The 9,298-nt window shown below is 31.8% G+C and overlaps 1 long non-coding RNA gene across 2 annotated transcripts; it reads right to left on the bottom strand.

Annotated features, from left to right (window-relative positions):
• Positions 1-268: 268 nt before the first annotated feature.
• Positions 269-9,033, bottom strand: LOC118754677. Of its 2 annotated transcripts, none has more exons than XR_004994927.1 (3): positions 8,694-9,033; positions 1,101-1,208; positions 269-990 (listed from the first exon to the last, which is right to left on the bottom strand). It is a non-coding gene; the product is annotated as an uncharacterized LOC118754677 (long non-coding RNA). The 2 variants fall into 2 exon arrangements; XR_004994928.1 differs by having other exon boundaries at positions 269-851; positions 912-1,208.
• Positions 9,034-9,298: the final 265 nt, after the last annotated feature.

Raw genomic sequence — 9,298 nt, forward strand, 5'->3', positions numbered from 1 at the left:
CTAAAGTTGCCTATAAAATCTCGTAATTGGCTCTCTCATTCGTAATTGGCGCCCCAATTACACTTCGAGCTGCAAAAAAGCTCAGTTAGTCTAGACTTAATTTCCGTAACGTAACTTAACTTATAATTTTGGCCAACCTGTTATATAAGAAACTGTGTTGGCGGATGGTTAAAACTTAACTTACCATAAGAAACTTAAGAACCTCTAGATTTTAGGTTCTTAAGTTACGGCCTTACGGAAATTGAGAGCGGTGAGAGAATCAGGCTTGCCAGACTCTCGTTTTTATATTTCTTAAAAATAAATGAAAGCAAACATTTTTGTTTGCATGAATTTTGTTGATATGGCGTTTTAGCCAGCGAACTGATAAACAGCTGAAAAAAATGCAAAAACAAAATATTTCTGCTGTTGGCCTAAATTCACGTGTTGAGTAATAATTGATGATTTCTTACGGAAAGTTAAATTAAGTTAAGTCTAGACTAACTGAGCTTTAATTCGCCACACAAAATTTTGAGAGCGAATTACCTACCTCATTTGTAAGTAATTCAGACACAATTACCTTACGAATTACTAACTAATCGAACTAATCGTTGTCTTCCCTAATTGCTATCGAAGTTTTCCCACTAATTTAACCGATAATCATAGGTCAGGCTTCTTGCAGGAGTACCACATGTTTTCAGTGAAACAAAATGAACGTGCACGCAATGTCAGTCTGCACACGGCTCGTATCGCTTTAGACGCGTTATACATTTTTTAAGGATTGTTTGCTTTTTAGTGCTGATGAAGGGTAATTGTGTTTCTTTATTTTCTAAACAATAATTTAAATAAATACGACATGGAAAATGGTTGCAACCCTATTCAAAAACATGTCTGAATTAAGGATTTTTAAAATACTTTTGATTTGATACCCATACCATGATGATAACCTTATAATGCAAAATATTATCTGCATACAAAATTTCGTCAAAATCGTTGGATCCGTTTCCGAGAAACCTATGGATATAATATAAACATACATATGTATGTATATTTACATATGTACAAGAATTGCTCGTTTAATATAATAACATTTAATTTATAAATATTTTGGAATAGATGGTAACCTTATACGAACATTCGCGGGCATAACACCTCTTTAGATAACCTTAGAATGCAAAACATTGTCTGAATACAAAATTTCATCAAAATCGCTATAGCCGTTTCCGAGAAACCTATGGATATATATTTATTTACATATATGTATATGTACATATTCACAAACGTATATGGGTCATTTCCAAGCAAAGTGTACACGACAGGTATTTTTTATATTTTTTTTAAAGATTGATAAATTTATCCTCTGAAATCGTTTACTAAAAATTAACTTTTTTTCTTATTTTTGTAAAATATATTCCAGAATGTCACTTTTTAAAAAGTAAAGCTGGATTTCCCCTAGGTATTAAATAACAAAAATTCCAATGGAAAAGTAGGGCATTAAAAAATATTCGTGTCATTACGTTGAAAAAAATAGTCATTAAATTAGTTTTCACATGCGATTTTTTAATGCCTCAAATTGTTTGTCATATCAATGCCTAGTAGAAATTAAGCATAAGCATTGTACTGATTTTTAACATTAAATGCATGCTATTTAAACATTTGCATATCACTTTGAAACTCATTTATATGCTAACATTGAAGTTTTTCACCTTCTTATGACATTAACGTGGGGATTTTCTTGAGAGGTAGTCTTTTTGTTTAATCTTTATTCGGCAACAATTTCCCATATACCATTTGAACACTTTTGGAGAAATAATTAAGAAATCCTTTTTCACCTAAACGCGACATACTGGAAATATTTCAAATTTTTTGTTTTTTTTTCTAAAAGTCTTATTTCACCAAAATATAAAAACAAGAAAATCATTGAAACTCCTTAAGCAATAAAGAGACATTGGTAATTATCTTATTTTTAGTGTTTTTTTTTGCATCAAAAACTAGGTGACATTCCGGAAATATTTAGCCTTACTTACCATGGTGCAATGATAAATTCACTTAAGACACACAAAAAGTAATTGATTTTATAACAGAGACCGGCTTTGAGTACTAATAAAATTAGTGTACTTATTCATGATCCATAACATTTAGTGCAAATGAGTGCTTACACTAATTAAAAAAATGGGTAATGGGCTGTTTTTGCTTACGCGTAAAAGCACATTTAGCGCATTTAGCTCTAAATGCTACTCTAAATGTACATTTATCCATACAAAATTCGTCACCTAAATGCAACTAAATGCAACTCCATTTTTGCATTAAGAATCTAAATGCTAAAAGCAACCATGTGATCTTCCAAAATTTCCACGATTCGAACATGGTTTAATGAGAAAAAGTCGCAACATTGCATTTTCGAGTATACAGTGGCTAGCTGCGTTTCAGTGATCGCCGATCGAGATTTCATTTATTATTTTACATTATTTGGATAAAGAAAAGTTAAGAAAATTCAATATCGATGTGATGCTGATAGAAATCTGGATCAATTTGTGATCATTTCTGTTTGTTTTGTTTCTTAATAAAGTGAGGAAATTTTAATTGACAGCACCGACAAATGAATACATACATAAACAAATGGTCTGTCATGGTTAAAACAATTCAAATTTTTGTATTGAAGTTTTGGTTTAAAATTTATTTTTTCCTTTTCAGTAGGGTTTTTGCACATTATCTTCTGCGTGAGAATTGATCGTAATAGATACGGATCTGAATAAGCGACTGGAACACGGCTGTTTGTCAAAAGCATACGATTTCGAACTCGCGTAAATGTACATTTGCTAAATGCGATAGCATGAACGCTCTTCGAAAACATATGTTCGAGAGTGTATATGTTGCATTTTAAATGCAGCGAAAACGCTGCATAAGAGTAATATCCACCAAAACAAGAACACACTCAAAATATACTAACTAATGTGTCGCGGCAATTTTTGCCTCTATCGAGTATAGTATACCCCAGGGATGATAAATGAGTTTTTTTAATTTTGTACCAAATGGCCAAGAAAAAGTGTACTAAAAAAGCCGAGAAAGTACCAACATTTAAAAGACCATACATACATAGTTACATATACATGTTTTTAGATTTTCTGTATAAAAATCATGATATAAAACATGGAGTGTCGAAGGTGGAAAACTTAAGTGCAAATCAAATTGAAAAGGCCACCAAACGCCAAGGTAATCAACAAAAGCATACAAGTTATACTTATTACATTAGTGCAAGTAATACAAAAATTTTCATTAAAAATCCGTTGCATTTAACGGAATGGAATATTTACAAAAATGTTTCCTTTCATAGAAATAAACAAGTTAATAGCAGTGCTCTTTTGCAAAGTGGGGGAAATCGAGAGCGCAAAATGACACTGCAATCCGCCACTTTCTGCTGGAAAAAATTTTCCCTGCGAAAACTTACAAGTAAAAAAGTCTGCTGATCACAAACATGTGTTCGTGAATAAACGAAAGAAAGAAACAAAAGTTTAATTTAGTTAATTTAGTATTAATCTCTAATTTTCTAATTTCCGGGCGTTAACTATGGCTGGCTGCCGTATACAATTTTTCAATTGTACCATATTTTTCCAGAAATATACGAAAAATAGATAATAATGCGGAAAGGTTCTGACCGAATTTGTCAGTTGATCGTTAAAACGAATATGGGATAATTTTAAAGGCAAATTTGTAGCTATATCTACTTAATTTTTGTGAAACAAAGAAGGGTGCTTAGAGGAGATTCTTTTATTTTTGAACGCGTCATAATGTGGTATCAAAAATATTTGTTAGAAAAAAACTTATTCATTCCGAGATAATTCATTTATATTTTAAAAACATTTTCCTATACAAAAGTATTCAATAGTAAAAAAATTCCAAATTGGGAACAATGCACCAAGCGGATAATAAATTACCAAATGAACCACCTATTGCAACTGTGAAAGTTATCAGCAGTTTCGAAGATTACAAGTTTTTGCAAATTTTGCAAACTGCTCAGGATTTTTTCTGCTGGAGGATTTTGTGCGGAGAATACAAAAATACTCCTACCAAATTTACCTATCAGAAAGTCAGAATGGCGTAAGTTTCACGTTGTTACTCGTTTTGCGTTCAATAACCTTTTCTGATATATTAGTCTTCCCCTCAATTTTACTCGCTATGATTATTTTATTCTCTGGCTGCTAGTACTTACTGGAAAATATTATGAATAGACCTATTATGACAGCAACTTTTGTTTTTTATTTAAGTAAGAGTTTCGTTTTTAATAAGCACCATGTATTTACTTAAATATGGTAGAAAAATATGACTATATTTTTATGCACAAAAATTCAAAAGTGGAAGTAAATAGAGTGTGGTATTTCGACATAATTGAGCTGCAGTACCGTATCTTGACAAAAATGTATTAAAAATGTCAATGTAGTACCAATGTACTTTTGGCTTCCAACATGTACGAAAAAAGTATAATTGTACCATCAATTTCATCACTGGTCTACCCAGCTGGATTTTACTCATTTGGCCGAGTGAGAGGCTGAAAATAATTTGAATGAGTTTAATATTAATTGTGTTCTTCCAAGGCGAATTAATATAAGGTGGTGTTACTAGCTCAGCTGATTTTGTGTATGTGTTTCGCCGCACGGCTTCTGATATCAAATTGAAAAATTTTGTTTGAATTCCTACACACACTCTTACAGATTTTGACAGTTTATGCCGCCAAAGCAAAAACAAAATACATGTAAATTTTAGTTTTTGTACTCCTGCTATCACCTTATATTAATTCGCCTTGTGTTCTGCTTTGCGCTACATCAGTGTTGGCATTTTTGGTACAATTGTATTTTTATAATACAATTTCGTTTACTACGCAAGACTTTTTATACTATTTTGTGATGAATACTATAAATAGGTTTGTTCGTCGAGCAAAAAATGTGTACGAATTTGTACGAATTATCACGATTTTTGCCCAAATCGCGTTCGTGCAGACCAAAAATTTATCCAACAATCAAAAATTGTGAGAGCAAAGTGACAATTCTCTTGGAGAGAAGTTGCAAATTCTTGCTGGAAAAAATTTTCCCAGCAAGAATTTGCAAACACGAAAAACATGTGGTTGTGGCGCATGGTTGCATTTTTGTCTACAATAATTTGAATAAATTAGTTCGTTAAATTTAAAAATTTATAAACACGAGCGATTTTGTTATGACAAAAGGAAGTAAATAATTGTTGATATAATTAATTTAGTTAATTCCAATGATTTGAATTTAACTCGGCTGAAAAAAATTGTATTCGCAATCGGAATGCAATTGCAACCAGAGTCGATTTAAGAAACCGGACAGCTAGTACGATGAAGAAATTGAAATGTATGTATAAGAAAGTCAGAACAACAAGAAATATACATGTATATCCTGTTTTTGGCCATCCGAAAGAATTTTAAAAATTCTATAAAAATTTTTTATGTTTGAAATGCAACCGTGGACACCAGCTGGCAAGGAAACTTGCAAATTCCTGCAAATTTGCGTTCGTGCAGAAATTTGCAAGTTTCTCAACATGAGAGAGAATTTGAGAGAATTTTTTCTTACTCTCTGATATTTTGAGTGTTGGATAATTCTTGCTGGATTTTCGACGAACAAACCTAATATATACACAGCTCTGAAAATTCACTGCGGGATTTTTTTTTTATCTTTTTGTCTTCGCCTTCTCGTTTTTGCCTTTGTAGGTTTTGAAAAAAGGTTTTGAAATAACCATTATAACATAGCAAAACTGTGCTATCAACCTCACAATCAGCTTCATATAGTTAGAAACAGTGTCATCGTTAATTCTTAATGTTCTTAAATATCATAACTTCACGACACTCATATATTGACTAGAGTTGACTATTTTTTTTTATTATTTTTTAATTCTAATTATTTGTTTATAAAAATATAGTTAATTCCTTAACAATAACTGTATGAAAATAAGTTTAAATCTTTGAACAACATTAAAAAAGTCGACAAACTTTCGTAAAAATTTCGAGCTTTCTATTTCAATTTTAGTATAATAAAGTGCATGTTTAAAGTAGCTGAAATTTACCGTCAATGTCTAATCTAAACGCGATTTTTTTAACGAAGAAAATGAGCAACACCTTCATAAAAAAAATATATATATTAAAAATCAACGATAAGTCGCAGCTATTTTAAACTTGCGCTTCATTTAAATTGATCGGACTACAAACGGCATTCTCAAAACATGTACTTCTAGGAAATCTAGTTAAAAGCCCGAAATTTTTACGAAAGTTATTTGATTTTTTTAATGTTGCGCAAAAATTGAACCTTGGGGTTTTATTAAAGTATAAACTGCATTTTTATAAACGAATAATTAAAATTAAATAATTTTAAGATAAATGGCCAATCTTGTCAATATGTGAGTGTCGTAAAGTTTTGATAAGCACTTGAATTACTAAAAATAAATTGTCAAACTTTAATACTGAATTCAAAGAAGACGTCTCTTTTATCCTTGCATAATAACTTGAAAAAATTTGTTTGTTAAGAAGTGTACCTTAAAATATGTGCATACACATTTATGTTCAAAGTGTAAAATTTACCTACATAAACTTTCCCATGAATACCATCAAATCATTGATCTTGAAGGGAATCTATGTATGCATGTACTAAGAAAATATTTGAGCAAACTAAAAAGTCGATGCAATTTACAGTCGAAAAGTATAGTTTTTGTATAGATTTCGTACTGAAGGAACAATTTCATTTCCCAACACTGTGCGACATGCGGGCGCCACTATAAACAAGTGTGAGCTAAAAGTGAGAGTGTGTTACTGTGCCTTCACATGCTGTCGCTTTCTCGTCGTTTGTAAATGTTTTGTTGCTATAAACGACGAAAATCACTAAATTCACTAAAATCACTCATTGGTGCTTCTTAGTGCTGCGACTCATTTCGGTATAACACATTTGTTTAATGGCTCAATGAGAGAATTGAGCACTACACCAATTCATGTCAACAGAGAACTTAGTCATTGTACATACCCTGCAGGAAAAGTTACCAGTTGTGAACTAGAATGCTACCAGTTTGCGTTTCAGCCCAACTAGTTCACGTTGTATCCTTTTTCAATGTTAGCGACTGGTATTTTTAACATGGCGGTGCCATAGGAGATGTCAATTGTCCGCACCTGCATCAGCACGCTACCAGTAGAAATACTAGTAGCATCATACCAGTTGACGGGATAGACTGCCTATTCATCCCCCGTGAAAAGCATAAGTATGTCATTTTGCTCGCGGCGCAGCAACAGTGGCAATGGTCGACAGAGTAAAGCTTTGGAACGCCAGATCAAGAGATCCGAGTTCGAATCTCAGTGAGCGAATCTTTTTTTATTTTACTTTTTTTAATTTTTTTTTGTCATTTATATCTCTTGTGTAATTTTTAAATTTATTGTTTTAAAAAGAACAAAAAATTATTTATTTTCATTTTTTAATGACATTTGAGTACATATTTAGGTTTTTTCCAAATCAAATTAAATTTATGTACAATTTTTATTTTATATTTAAATTGAAATAATTATTTAAATTAATTTACTTACTTTACTTTAACAACCTCTACGCGCACTCGAATCTGAGATCTCAGAACCAGAATCAGTAGTATTCACTCGACGCCACAGCCGACATTTGTGATGAAAGCAATTAACCACGTTTTAGTTTTGGTTATGCCTATTCAAAGACAGATGTCGCTGATCGCATAAGTTGTTCGAAATCGCCGAAATGGTAGGCCATCGCTTTAGCACATACTGGTTAATGAACTAGTACTTATACTGGCTGGTTTGGCATTTCACTGCGGAGAACTGGTATAATTATAGTCCATGACGAACTGGTATGACTCTCCCCTTTAATACCAGTTTTCGAACTAGAATTTCTACCAACTAGTTTACTTTTTTCTGCGCGGAACTGGTATAATTATGGTTCATAACGAACTGGTATGACTTTTATCCTTAAATAATAGTTCATGAACTGGAATTTGTGCATACTGGTTTAGCTTTTCACTGCAGGGTACTCTCGCTTTGTGTGCCGTACGTAAAATAGTGTTAGTGCATATGTGTGAATATTTTTCAATGAATATTATCCACTACACTATTTCTTGTGTTATTCAACACTTAAAATCATGAATAATTGCAGTTCCCTGTTTTATAAGTTATTTCTTATGTCAATCGATCGTTAGCTTCTTTTGCTTCTTAACTGCAATACACTTAGGCAAGCAAAAGAACTAAAGTTAATATCACGGCAAAAAAAGTGATATTCAAGAAAATTAGCGGGGCAATATTATAACAAAAATAGAATAAAACATAAAAGTTATGGTAGTCATTCACAAACAGTTACGCTTTTTTTTCATGGTTTCTTTGTTCAAACTTTTTTTCATGTTGATTATCGCATAACCTGAGCGGGGACAAATATTTTTATATGGAGTAAGTATAATATGTGTTTCAAAGAAATACCGTTCTCAAAAGAAAAAAAAACGACTCACAATAATAAAAAACAGCTTTGTTGGTGGTTCATTATTTGGATCACATAATGCTCTTTTAAATTTTTCGTTTTAACCACCATAAAATAGTTTGAAAATGGGGGACAAAAAGATAGCACTTTGTTTGGAAATAACTCATATACACAAATCGCTCGTTGAAAGTAATATAAATTATAAACAAAATATAGAATTCGCGGTGGAACACTTACCCGCATACGTTGCACGCCCGGGTGCACATGGCACCGGCCAGATCCCGATGTCAAACGTTCTGGCAACCATCATACGGGTCAACGTCTCTGTAAACAGTACTTATCAATGCAATCTTATCAATGATCATAAAAATTAAAACTAACAATTTCGAAAAAACAAAGCTTTGAACAATTGCGATATTACAATTTATAATTCGTTTTAAACTTTTGTGCCCTGCTTTAAGCATGTGCACTATACTACATGTACGGAACTTCACAAAGTTTTTAGTAAGCATAAGCAAAACTGACTTTTATGTGGAAAAAAATGCGCAACACTCCACAAAAAAAAATCTAAAAAGTTAATGAAAATTTTTAGCGACATGGAACTGGCACTTCATTATACTAAAACTGAATGGGATATAAAACTGCATACTCAAAATATTTTTAGGAAATCTAATAAAAATTCGAAATTTTGATGAAAAGTACTTTAAGTTTAATTAGGTTTTTTGAACTTTGAGCAAGCTTTGAAACTTTTACTTATGTGGTGTCTGATATAGATCGACCCATATTTTAAATGAAAATTATTAACAATAAATAAATAAAGATAAGTTAGCAAAGACAATTCT

This window comes from Rhagoletis pomonella, unplaced genomic scaffold (genome assembly GCF_013731165.1).
Source record: "Rhagoletis pomonella isolate Grant_MI unplaced genomic scaffold, Rhpom_1.0 Rhpom_scaffold_04379, whole genome shotgun sequence".
In the NCBI taxonomy this organism is placed as follows: domain Eukaryota; kingdom Metazoa; phylum Arthropoda; class Insecta; order Diptera; family Tephritidae; genus Rhagoletis; species Rhagoletis pomonella.